At 39.1% G+C, this 13,927-nt stretch overlaps 1 protein-coding gene across 1 annotated transcript in view; it reads right to left on the bottom strand.

Moving 5' to 3' along the window:
- The window catches only part of Arp3 (Actin-related protein 3), a 138,565-nt gene that overhangs the window by 109,665 nt on the left and 14,973 nt on the right, over positions 1–13,927 (bottom strand). The gene's annotated exons all lie outside the window — the stretch shown is intronic.

The raw sequence follows: 13,927 nt of genomic DNA, 5'->3' as shown, positions 1-13,927 counted from the left end.
AAAATTATAAAAACAAAATATAGAAATTAATTAATTTAAAAAAAACTAAATTTACACTAGCAACTCATCCATATCTTAAACAATTGTGGCTACCAAGAACTCTAACATCATAAACAGACTTCTGCAACTCTAAATATAGTCCAGGTCTTCTTGGTAAAACAAATCTTATTATTATCTAATTTTATCTTCAGACTTGATTGATCTGTTATTTAACACACCATACAATAAACAACATAATTCATCAAGAAAATGGGGGATTACATTGTAAAATATGATCCATTAACCTCTTGACAGCATGAAACTTATTAAGTAGGTTACGCTATTTCCCCATCAGACAACCAAAGGGTTATATGCAACACAAAATGCACTAATCAATTAACATAAGCAAGAAACTTGTCAATTCATCTAAAACAAACATAGTTAACATGCAAATCTAAAATAGATTGCAAAATATAATAAAAACATCAATAAATCATGTCTATCCAGGAATGCATACATTGTATATACATATTAAAATAACACAAAAAACTAAATTCAAAATAAGGCAACCATCAAACCAAAACGTAATAAACACGGTAATTCCATAGTATTAATTACAATCAAATGGTAAATACAACTTAGATCTTCCATGCAGTTACAAGTTTTAACTTCAAATATAATCAAAAAACATTTACCAGTTGTTGTGTAAATAAAGAAGTTAGAAAACATCAGAGGCAAAATCCATCAACATCAACTTTGATATTATATACTTGGATCTTAGAAAGGCTTTTGATACTGTTGCACATGGAAGACTGCTGCACAAATTGGAGCAGTGTGGCATTGGAGGCAAATTGCTGCTATGGATAAAGGGGTGGTTGAGGGGGAGAAGACAGAGAGTGGTAATCAATGGACACTGCTCATCGTGGACTAATGTTATTAGTGGAGTCCCTCAGGGTTCAGTATTGGGTCCATTATTGTTTTCTGTATTCATAAATAATATTGATGATGGTATATCAAGCTTAATGTCCAAGTTTGCAGACGATACGAAGATTGGCAAGGTTGTCAAGGACACTACTGACACTATGCTGCTGCAACAGGATCTGGAAAGGTTGAGCAGATGGGCTGAGAGGTGGCAAATGAAGTTTAACATTGACAAACGTAAAGTTGGTAGAGAATGAAAGGGACCTGGGGGTGGTTGTGCAGGCAGATATGAAGTTTTCTGAGCAGTGCAGACGGGCTGCAAGAGTAGCTCATGGTGTATTGTCAATGATATATAGGAATTTTTCTAGCAGGGATAAGGAGGTGATTATTCCTTTGTATAAGGCAATGGTCAGGCCACACCTAGAGTACTGTATACAGGTCTGGAGGCCTCATTTCAAGAAGGATGTAGAGATGCTGGAACGAGTACAGAGAAGGGCAACAAGATTGGTGAATGGAACAAAGGGGTGCTCTTACGAAGAAAGGCTTAAGTTTTGCAAATTACAGTGTCTGGAGACTAGGCCCCAGCGAGGTGATCTGATAGAGGTGTATAAAGACTTGAATGGTTTGAGCATGCTCAATGCTGATGGGATTCTTCCTCTTGCTCAGAATAATCACCTGAGAGGGCATAAATTCAAATTGAGGAAAGACAGATGTAGGATAGACATGAGGAAATTTGCATTTAGCCAGCGGGTGGTTGGTTGGTGGAACAGACTTCCATCCCTTGTCGTGAAAGTTGATAGCCTAAATAAGTTTAAGGCTAAGCTGGACAGGTATTTCGAATGAACAGAGGGGTGAAGTGGAAGTGGTTATTTTTTATTATTTTTTTTTTTTGGCTGATGCTGCATAAGCTTGCTTTCTTGCATAAAATGCCTCTACTAATGCTAATGCTCAAGCCACTCTAGAACTGTTTATTACCCTTAACCTCTAACCTCACCTGCAAACCCCTGTAAAGCTATAAAGAACTGTTTGTCCTGGACGAGTCTTGATTCATGCCCTGGGGCAATATTCTCAACATTATGAGTTAATATTTCTCAAAGGTCTGTGTAGAAAATACAATAAAAGAGAATATGGCTCCATGTGTCTGGAAAGCAGCATTAGCATAAGTCCGTGTCAGACATTTTAAACTGAAAACATTTAACATTCATTGACTCATGTCCCATAAGAATATAAGATAAATATAACCCCATAGAAAGCCATCTCTGATTCTTTTTATCCATCAGAAAAGTCACTGCAGGGATAAATATTTTAGCAACTAAACCTGTAGCGGTTGTATCCCATCTGGTTTGCCACACGTGTATCAATTCGTTATAGCATCTCACCTTTTCTTTTTTAATATCAGCTTCAGTGTTGATAGTAATTCCAAAAATTTCTGCTGGTATCCTTTTCCAAATACAATAATGTAACCCCGTAGAATATACCATCAAATCAAGAGGCATAGTTCCTGAAAGAACCTGTAACACTGATGTTGATACTGTTCTACAAACCCTCAACATAATGTTTACATATGGTGGGATTAAAAAGGGTATAATTCAATTTAAAATTTTGTGATCAAATCACTTCTAATTTAGTTTTAGTAGTGGTAAATGATGCAAGAAAACAAACTTATATAACATCAGCCAAAAAAAAAAAAAAACTTTCCATTTCCTCTTAACATGCTGTAAATGAAGTTAACTTGCACTCCTGTCTACACAGCATCAGCCAAAAAAAAAAAAAAAACTTCCTATTTCAACTATCCATCCTCTCCAACAGTTTCTCTAGTTCTTTCTAGAATTTACAGTCTGAGCAAGGAGAAGAACCTCATCAACACTGAACATGATCACTCCATTCAAAACCATAAACACCTCACAGGTGCCTAGTCTCCAGACGCTGCAATTTGCAGAACTGAAGCCTTTTTTGGTAAGAGCACCCCTTTGTTCCCCCTCAACAATATCGTTGCCCTTCTATGTACCCATTCCAGCAGCTCTACATCCTAAAATTAGGCTTCCAGACCTGTATCCCACACTCAAGGTAAAGCCTGACCTGATAATTTTAGCAGGGATAATCCTTATCCCTGCTAAAAAAATTTCAGTATATCATTCACAAAATCCCATGAGCTGTCCTGGCAGCCTGTCTGCCCTACTCAGAGAATTTCATATCTGACTGCATGATTACCTCCAGATCTTTTTCATTCTCCACTACCCTGAGTGTAGTACTGCACAGTTGGTATGTTACTCTGGGGTTACTGCTACCCATACGCAGTACTTTGCATTCGTCAACATTAAACTTCAGTTGCCACCTCTCAGCCCATCAGCTCAACTTTAGTAGATCCTGTTACAGCAGCATACCATCCTTACTGTCATTAACAACCCTACCAATCTTGTATCATCTGCAAACTTGGACATTAAGCCTGATATGCCTTCTTCGATGTCATTGATAAATACAGAAAACAACATTGGCCTAAACACCAAACCCTGGAGAACTCCACTAATTTTTTTTTTTTTTTTTTTTTTGATTTGGTAGTTGTTGGCGCATCGGCTTCTGTGGCCATATTGCACCTCCCAAAGTTTTTGCAGTACTTTGATCCAAGCCCGAGGCGGGAATCGAACCCGCGACCTTTGGGTTGCCGGGCAGGTACTTTACCCACTCGGCTAGCCCGGTCGGCAACTCCACTAATAACATTACTGCAAAAAGAGCAGCGTCCATTGATAACCACTCTGTCTTCTCCCACTCAACCAGCCCTTTATCCATAGCCATAACTTGCCCTTAATGCCACAATGCTCCAATTTGTACAGCAGTCTTTTATGTGCAAGTTCAAAAAGCTTTTCTGAAATCCAAGTATATGATATAAAAATTATTTTTTGCATCCAGTTTCTATGTGACTGCATCATAGTATCCAATCAAATTGGTCAGACTATTTCTCCTTAACAAACCCATGCTGTGACTGAAGTATAACTGCACTCATATCCCACATTATTTCTTTAACGAGTGACACCATTATTTTCCCTGGAACAGAAGTCAAGCTAACAGATCTGAAATTAATCATGTTCCCCTTTGTGAATTGAGGATAATATTTGCCCATCTCCAGTCCACAGAGCCTTTCCCTGAATCCAAGGATGCTCTCATAATTATGGCTAAGGGTTTGCTTACTTCCTTTGCTGCCTCCTTTAATATAACTGGATAGCTCCCATCTGCTCTAGGTGCCTTCCTTATGTTTAACTTCAATTTCTCCTCTACTTTCCTCTCGAGTATTACAAAATAATTTAACTCCCTGTTAGAGTTTGATAAACTACTGGCATCCATTTCTGTAAAGAATTCCTTGTGTGTGAATGTAAATGCAAAATACTTATCAATTTGTCAGCAACCTGTGCAGGATCATGAACACTTGAAGCATTTACATCAAGTGGACCAATATAATGAAGAGGGCACTGGGGTTTCGGAGATGAACAGTTGGTGGATTTTCAGCTGTTGAAAACGCATAAGTAGTTTTCATATTTTTTCCGTATTCTTCATTAATTAACAAATATTACATTGTGTTCTACAAAGATATTAAAATAGGCTAAGTTCATTAGCTTATTTTTAAATTTAACTAGTGATTTTTGTAAGTTACGACTCACTGCTCACACTGGTGTTGGTGCCAATATTATTGAACTTGCCATCATTGTTGCAGTATACTTGATCAATACGAAATAGTGTAATGTATATCTTGAGTATCGGTAACAGTATCAAATCCACGTGTCACAAATTGAACGAGAGGTCTTTTAACCAAATTTAGTCGATTTATTAACCAATTGTTATATCAAATTATCTTCTATAAGTAGATTATAGACCTAGTCAGGATCCTTAGTTTATTCTAAATTGAGATAGCGAGATTTCGAAGCTAATCAATACTTAAGAGTCCGTAGAAATACCGTTCGTGAATTCCCGCCATTTTTACACGATAGCATAAGCTTAGTGTAGTATACTGCATAATATAATATTGTCAATTAATCAGTAAATCTATTAATCTTGATAAACTTTATTGTCAATTAAATTGTATTTTTAACTCTATAAATATATATAACGACTTAATCGTAACAAATAATTAATACATAACTATAGTGGTACACGTGATACGGAAGTTGTATAAAGGGAACACTAGATACCGAAAAAAAAAAAAAAAATATATATATATATATATATATATATATATAACATAACTGTTTTGGGATATAACTTAAGGATTTAATTTTTGTTTTAAATTTTATTGAATTAAATTGGAATCATGACTCTGACCAGAGCAGCAAAGCAAAAGGCTCAAGCTAATGGGAGTGCTGTGGTTCAGGGGAGAACTGAGGGGGGCAGTTGCCCTCTGAATCACAGTCTATTAAAATGCACTGTTTGCTTGATGTTTGCGGAGCAGTCGGGTACGGGACATGATACTGCCAAGGGGGATGTCTTTGTGTGTGCACGATGTAAGGAGTGCAAGGAAATCAGGCGACAACTCAGCGTTGTTATGGGCCTTTATGAGACCTTGAAGGACAGGGTGGATGCCCTCGAAGGAAATAAATTGAGGGGCCCATCAAGCTCTCAGCTGCCCACATCAACGCCAGAGCTTGCACTTGGTCATCAGGCAACACAGGGGCAGCCCCCTAGGCAGAATGCGCTGGTCCCACGGGAACTAGTAGTTGTTGGTGACTCTATTGTCAGGGAAACAGGGAACATGCTTTGTAAAAAGGATAGGTGGAATAGGACCAGGGTATGTCTGCCAGGGGCAAAGGTTGATGACGTTGTAGAGCGGATATCATCTTTTAAGGGCACAAAAGGTGATATAGTTGTACACGTTGGCACTAATGATATTAAGAGTAGGAGACCGGCGGAATTACTTAGCAAGTACAGGTCACTGTTGAAAAAAAGCCGTGAATTAGGGTTGAACTTGAAAGTGTCTGCAATTCTGCCCAGACACGATAGGAGGGAGTATATGATGAGAGCCTTGTCGATCAATTCGGCCCTGGAGGGATTGTGCAAGGCTCAAGGGGTAAAATTTTTTTCAGCCTGGACTGTACTTGTTAACAGGAGAGATTGCTTCTACAGGGATGGGATACACTTAAATAGAAAGGGTGCAAGAATTTTTGCTGATGCTGTCGAGGCAGTGTTAGGTGGGTCGGAAAACTGCTAGTTGGGGGGGATACAAGGACTAATAGATTAACAGTAGCCACTGGCAGAGGTGGAAGTGATTCTTGCACTGCTTCTATTCAAATGAGCAGAAGTCTGAAAAACAAGATGCAGGATATTTCAGAGACTGCTGGTAGTCATTGCGTTACAAGTAAACACATGGGTTGTGTTAGGGTAGCTAAGAATAGAAACAGGTGCATGTATACCTGCGTGTACACCAATGCTAGGAGTTTGGTAAATAAATTTGATGAATTTGAGGTATTGCTCAAAACATCAAAGGCAGATATTGTTGGGATATCAGAGACGTGGTGTCACACAGATATAAGTAATGCGGAACTGGAATTTGGGGAATACAATGTATATAGAAAGGATAGACAGGACAGGAGGGGAGGAGGGGTTATGCTATTAATTAAGAAACACATAAAGTCAAAGGAAGTGAAGCCAGTTGACATCGATGGACAGGGCAGTGTCGAGTCAGTTTGGTGTGACATAAGCATAGGGAAATCAAAATTGAGAGTAGGAGTGTGCTATAGGCCTAATGACTCTGATGAGTATAATAATATATTGTACAGGGAAATAGAGTGGGCCAGTAAATCAGAGAGTCTTATAATGGGGGATTTTAATTTCCCAGATATTGACTGGAATTTGTGGGTTGGTCACTCGCACACTAGCAAGGCTTTTGTGGATTTATTGGATGATTGTTTTCTACATCAGCATGTTCGTGAGGCAACAAGAGGGAGCAATACTCTCGATCTGATTATCAGTAGTGATTCTTCATGCATTAAGAACCTGCAGATAAATGAACCACTAGGTGGCAGTGATCACAGTGTGTTGAAGTGGGATTTACTCAAGGAGGTAACTACCATCAGAGGTAAAGGGAAGGGTTTTTGTTTTCGTAAAGGCGACTATGATGGTCTGAGACAGTATTTAAATTCTATACAGTGGGACCAACTGATGATGTTACCAACAGCAAACTCAAAATGGGAAGCATTCAAGGAACTAATCTTGGTGGCTACCAGGCTTTACATACCAACTAAGAAATATTGTTCAAGGTTTAGGCCTAAATGGTTGTCAGATGGACTAATGAGACATGTGGCAGAGAAGAAAAATGCATGGGATACATACAAATTAATGGGTGACATGGAAGCCTATGATAGATATAAGTTGGTCTGTAACCAAGTCACAAAGGAGATTAGGCAGGCAAAGGCAGACTACGAAAAATCCTTGGCAAAGGATGCAAAGAAAAACAGAAAGGAGTTCTTTACATACTTGAACTCGAGAAGGAAAGGGATGAATCAGATTGGTCCACTGGATATTGATGGTTCAACAGTTGAGGATCCTGCTCAGGTGGCTAACAATCTAAACGAGTATTTTGCATCTACATTCACGCATGAGGATGTTATTCAGGAAGGAGAATGATGAAGGTAAAGTAAACATTGGCAGTGAGCTGGATGATTTTGTAATAACTGAGAGGAAAGTGGAGGAGAGATTGTTGAGGATAAACATAAAAAAGGCACCTGGGGTGGATGGGATCTATCCAGTTATATTAAAGGAGGCAGCAAAGAAAGTATGCAAACCCCTAGCCATAATTATGAGAGCTTCTTTGGACTCAGGGGAGGTACCCATAGACTGGAGATGTGCAAATGTAACCCCAATTCACAAAGGAGGATCAAAGGCTGACACAAGTAATTATAGACCTGTTAGTTTAACTTCTGTTCCAGGTAAATTAATGGAGGCACTGGTTAAAGAAGCACTGCAGGATCATCTAGACAAGAATTCAGTTATAGCTCAGACGCAGCATGGTTTTGTTAAGGGCAGGTCTTGCCTGACCAATTTGATTGGATACTATGATGTAGTCACAAAAGAACTGGATGCAGGGAATAACTTTGATATTATATATTTGGATCTTAGAAAGGCTTTTGATACTGTTGCACATGGAAGACTGCTGCACAAATTGGAGCAGTGTGGCATTGGAGGCAAATTGCTGCTATGGATAAGGGGATGGTTGAGTGGCAGAAGACAGAGAGTGGTAATCAATGGACACTGCTCAACGTGGACTAATGTTATTAGTGGAGTTCCTCAAGGTTCAGTGTTGGGTCCATCGTTGTTTTCGGTGTTTATGAATGATATTGATGATGGGATATCAAGTTTAATGTCTAAGTTTGCAGATGATACAAAGGTTGGCAGGGTCGTTAAGGACACTACTGACGCTATGCTGCTGCAACAGGATCTGGAAAGGTTGAACAGATGGGCTGAGAGGTGGCAAATGAAGTTTAACATTGACAAATGTAAAGTACTACATATGGGAAACAGTAACCCCAGAGCAATGTATCAACTCTGCGGTACTACACTGACAGTGGTGGAGAATGAAAAGGACCTGGGGGTAATTGTGCAGGCAGATATGAAGTTCTCTGAGCAGTGCAGACGAGCTGCAAGAGTAGCTCATGGTGTCTTGTCAATGATATACAGGAATTTTTCTAGCAGGGATAAGGAGGTTATTATTCCCTTGTATAAGGCAATGGTTAGGCCACATCTTGAGTACTGTATACAGGTCTGGAGGATTCATTTCAAGAAGGATGTAGAGCTGCTGGAATGGGTACAGAGAAGGGCAACAAGATTAGTAAATGGAACAAAGGGTTGCTCTTACGAAGAAAGGCTTAAGTTTTGCAAATTACAGAGTCTGGAGACTAGGCACCGGCGAGGTGATCTGATAGAGGTGTATAAGGCTTTGAATGGTTTGAGCATGCTCAATGCCAATGGGATTCTTCATCTTTCTCAGAATAATCACCTCAGAGGGCATAAATTCAAATTGAGGAAGGACGGATGTCGGATAGATGTGCGGAAATTTGCCTTTGGCCAGCGGGTGGTTGGTTGGTGGAACCGACTTCCATCACTTGTTGTTGAAGTTGATAGCCTAAACAAATTTAAAGCTCAACTGGACAGGTATTTCGAACGAACGGAGGGGTGAAATGGGAGAGGGTTTTTTTTTTTTTTTTTTTTTGGCTGATGCTGAATAAGCTTGCATTCTTGCATCATATGCCTCTACTAATGCTAATGCTAACTGATAGCGTAAGGTATAACGTAAAGTTAGATACTGTAATACGTAGCACTGTATTAGGAATCTGTTAGCTTAGTATAGTATTATCAATTAATCAATAAAAATTTATTAATCTTATTAAATTTCATTGTTAATTAAATTGTATTTAAACGGAAATCAAGATGCAGACTAGAGATGCGAAGCAATGAGCACAGATTAGCAGGAATACTGTGGCTCAAGGGAGAAACGAAGGAGGTGATTCTCCAATGCATCAGTCTCAAAAAATGTGAGAAATTTCAAATGTTTGCAGATCTTTCTGGAACAGGACATAATCTAGCCAAAGAGGATGTCTTTGAGTGTACTAGGTGCCTAGAGGGTCAAGAAATTATCTGCCAACTCAGCATTCTAATGGGAATCTATGAGAGTTTGAGGTGTAGGGTATTCAGGACTTTGAGGTGTAGGGTATTGGTATATATTAAAATACCAGGGTATTCAGCCCAGACATGATAGGAGGGAGTAAATGATGAGTGCTTTGTCAATCAATTCGGCCCTGGAGAGATTGTGCAAGGCTAATGGGGTAGAATATTTTTCAGCGTGGTCTGTGCTTGTTAACAGTCCTGAGAGACTGCTTCTACAGGGAGGGGGTACACAAATAGAAAGGGTGCAAGAATATTTGCTGCTGCTATCGAGGCAGTGTTAGGTGGGTCAGAAAACTACTACCTTGGAGGGATTCACAGACTAAATGATTAACAGTGGCCGCAGGCAGAAGCAGAAGTGATTCTTCCACTGCTTCTATTAGAATGAGTAGCAGCCTGGAAAGCAAGGTGCTAGGGGTTTCCAGGACTGCTGGGAGTCATCGTGGAACAAGTAAATACATGGGCTGTGTTAGGGTAACTAAGAGTAGCAAAAGGTGCATGTATACTACTTACATGTACACCAATGCTAGAAGTACAGTTAATAAATTTGAAGTGCTAGTCAAGACATCAAAGGCAGATATTGCTAGAATATCAGAGACATGTCGCACAGATATAAGTAGTGCAGAGTTGGAATTTGAGGAGTACGGTGTGGACAGAAAGGATAGACAGGACAGAAAGGGAGGAGGGGATTATGCTATTAGTTAAGAAACACACAAAATCTAAGGAATTGCATCCAATTGACATTGATTTGGTTTGATTTGGTAGTTGTTGGCGCATCGGCTTCTGTGGCCATATTGCACCTCCCAAGGTTTTTGCAGTACTTTGATCCAAGCCCGAGGCGGGAATCGAACCCGCGACCTTTGGGTTGCCGGGCAGGTACTTTACCCACTCGGCTAGCCCGGTCGGCTTCCAATTGACATTAGTGAACAATGCAATATTGAGTCAGTGTGATGTGACATAAGCACTGAGAAAGGGAAAATGAGAGTAGGTGTGTGTTACAGGCCTAGTGACTCTGATGAGCATAATGAACAATTGTGCAATGAAATAGAGTGGGCCAGAAAATCAGAATGTCTTATAATGGGGGATTTTAAATTCCCAGATACTGATTGGAACTTGTGTTTCTGGAACAGATTAATATCGTAAAGCAGGGTACTCCGTATTGTATAGCTACACGCGTGGTTTGAAATGCGATATTTACGAATTTTTAACATTCATTTTTTGCAATTATTGTTCATATTTTCAATTTTACTAATACTTGAAAAAAAAAAAAAAAAAAACCTCATAAATCTGGGAACTCATAAAGCGAAAACTTGTAAAGCGGGAACTGCCTATATATGATATCAAAATTATTTTTTTGCATCCAGTTGCTTTGTAACCACATCATAGTATCCTATCAAATTTGTCAGACAAGACCTTCCTTAACAAACCCATGCTGTCTGATTTATTACTGCAGCCTCGTCTAAATGATCCTGCAATGCATCTTTAACCAGTAACTTCGTTATTTTCCTCGGAACGGAAGTCAAGTTGCTACAATGGATAAAGGGATGGTTGAGTGGGAGAGATAGAGTTGTAATTAATGGACACTGCTCTTTGTGGTCTAACATATTAGTCGAGTTCCCCAGGGTTCGGTGATGGGCCCGTTGTTGTTCTGTGTATTCATCAATGACATTGATGAAGGTATATCAGGCTTAATGTCCAAGTTTGCAGATGATACAAAGGTTGGCAGGGTTGTTAACGACAGTAAAGACAGTATACTACTGCAACAGGATCTAGATAAGTTGGGCAAATGGGTTGAGAAGTGGCAAACTGAAATTTAACATTGTTAAATTTCAGTTTGCCACTGAGGTTGCCTGTCTGCACTGAGCAGTGCAGACAAGCAACCAGAGCAGGTCATGAAGTCTTGTCAATGATATATAGGAATTTTGCTATCAAGGACAAGGAGGTGATTACAGTGAAACTTCTCCTAACGGACACCTCTCTACAACGGACATTTTCAAATTCCCCAACTCACCTCCATTGGTTTTAACGTGTTTGCAGCTTCTGTCTAGCGGATATTCTCTGTAACGGACGCGGAAAGGCAATCCGCACTGTTTCATTCAGATTAGCACTTAATTTGATCTCCCCATAACGGACTGCGGGAGAGCTCACGGCCCTTTTTCTAGGAACTTTTCTTCCACATATTGCCTCAATCTATTTTCTATATCCGATTCTCTGAATTTTATCAAGGTTTACGTCGCGGTTCTAAACCCTTTTTCAAGAATTTTAAGGCACGTGTAAAACTTCTGATGAATTCGGTGTGTGCAGGGGGGGGGGATATGGTCAGCCTTTCGTCTTTTCAGTTTCAGTTTTGTTCAGTGTCGTGTGAAGTGCACAATGTCTTCTCGTAAACATTTAACTTTAAAAGATAAAGTCGAACTCATTAATGCGTATGATCGGCAAAAAAATAGTGTTCGCAATCTCGCTGCAAAATCCAAAATCGGGAAGACGCAGGTAAGCGACATCCTGAAGAAAAAAAATGAACTGCTCGAACAATTTTGGCAACACTGAAATGATCAGGTTCAAAAATCATTCCCGAAAACTGTTGGACTTCAAACTGACAATGTTACGTATGAGTGGTTTTGTCGCGCACGTGCTAAAAAAATTCCCATTAATGGGCCTATTATTAGGGAAAAGGCTTTGGAGGTTGCGAAATCTATGGGAGTAAATGAGTTCAAAGCTTCTGTGGAATGGCTAGACAAGTTCAAAACTCGGCAAAAAATTTCTTGGAAAACCGTAAGTGGTGAAGGTGGATCTGTTGATACTGGGGTTGTAACAGAGTGGACCGTCAAATTGGAAGATTTATGTCATGATTTTGAAGCTAAGGATATTTACAACTGTGACGAAACAGGGTTGTTTTTTAAAGTTCTTCTTGAAAAAACAATGAGTCTAAAAAATGAAAAGTGCCAGGGCGGAAAAATTTCTAAGGAACGCTTGACTGTACTATTGTGTACAAATATGCTGGGAGACTTTGAACAACCTCTTGTTATAGGAAAACAACAAAATCCTCGTTGTTTCAAGGGCATAAAGTTGAATCTTTTGAATGTTGACTTGAAGTCTAATAAAAAAGCGTGGATGACACGAGATATCACGAGCGACTTTAACCAAAACATGATTCGTCAAAACAGAAAAATTATTCTTTTCATGGATAATGCTGCATCTCACCCGCACATTGAATCGTCCAACATTCAAATCGTTTTTCTGCCACCAAACACATCTGCAGAGTGTCAGCCCTTGGATCAAGGGATAATAAAAAATTTTAAACTTCACTACAGAAAACGTGTTTTAAGACATCTCATTGCAAACATGAACGATGTAACATGTGCGAGTGACCTTGCAAAGAAAATCAGCATCCTAGATGCAATTCAATGGATTTCCTCTTCAGTAAATGCAATTAGAAAACAAACTGTCGTGAACTGTTTTGTAAAGTCTGGCTTCTCAAACGCAAAAATTGAAGTTGTGAACAGCAATGTGGAGTACGTACCAAGAAGAACAAGAACTTCAACATCTATTGATAATGTACGATACTTCCGCTACAAGTGACCCTGGCTACAAAGATATAGACTCGAACCTCACTACAGAAGATGGTGCTCTAGATATCAACGACATTATCATCGATATTTTTCAAGAAGTTCCTCATGAGGATGAAGAAATGGAAGGAGGTCATTCTGTCGAAGAACATATTAACGACGAACCACCGATGAAAATAGAAGAAGCGCTCATACAAATCAATCGTTTAAAAATGTTTTTCGCCGCTGAAGAAGATACTGAAGGACTTTCGATGGTTTCTTCACTCCAAACAAATGTTGAAAACAAAATTATCAGCCGGAAGAAGGTGCAGAAGAAAATAAGTGATTACTGTATGTATTTTTCTTAAGATAAAGTCATAATATGCATAGCACAATTGTATGTATATTATTTACAAAAATATTGTGAAAAATCTGTATATAATTTAATTTTATTTTACATTAAACGTTTAACGATTTTTCTTTATCTCTTGTGTATGTAATTGTATATTATTTACAAAAATATTGTTCAAAATCTGTATATATTTTAATTTAATTTTACATTAATCGTTTAACGATTTTTCTTTCTTTCTTTTTTTTTTTTCTCCCTCAGACTTCTTGTTAGCGGACACTTCTCTCTAACGGACACATTTTCGTTCCCCATGGCTGTCCGTTAAAGGGAAGTTTCACTGTATTCCGTTGTAGAAGGGAATGGTCAGACCACACCTTGAGTACTGCGCACAGGTCTGGAGTCCTTATTTTAGGAAGGATGTAGAGTTGCTAGAATAAGTACAAAGGGCAACAAGGTTGGTGAGAAGTACAAAGGGGGTGCTCTTACCAAG

The sequence above is a fragment of the Mastigoproctus giganteus genome, chromosome 13 (genome assembly GCF_048544385.1).
Source record: "Mastigoproctus giganteus isolate SK-2022 chromosome 13, ASM4854438v1, whole genome shotgun sequence".
Classification (NCBI taxonomy): Eukaryota; Metazoa; Arthropoda; class Arachnida; order Uropygi; family Thelyphonidae; genus Mastigoproctus; species Mastigoproctus giganteus.
Note: the sequence above shows the minus strand (reverse complement) of the source record. Positions and strands in the feature narration are given on the sequence as shown.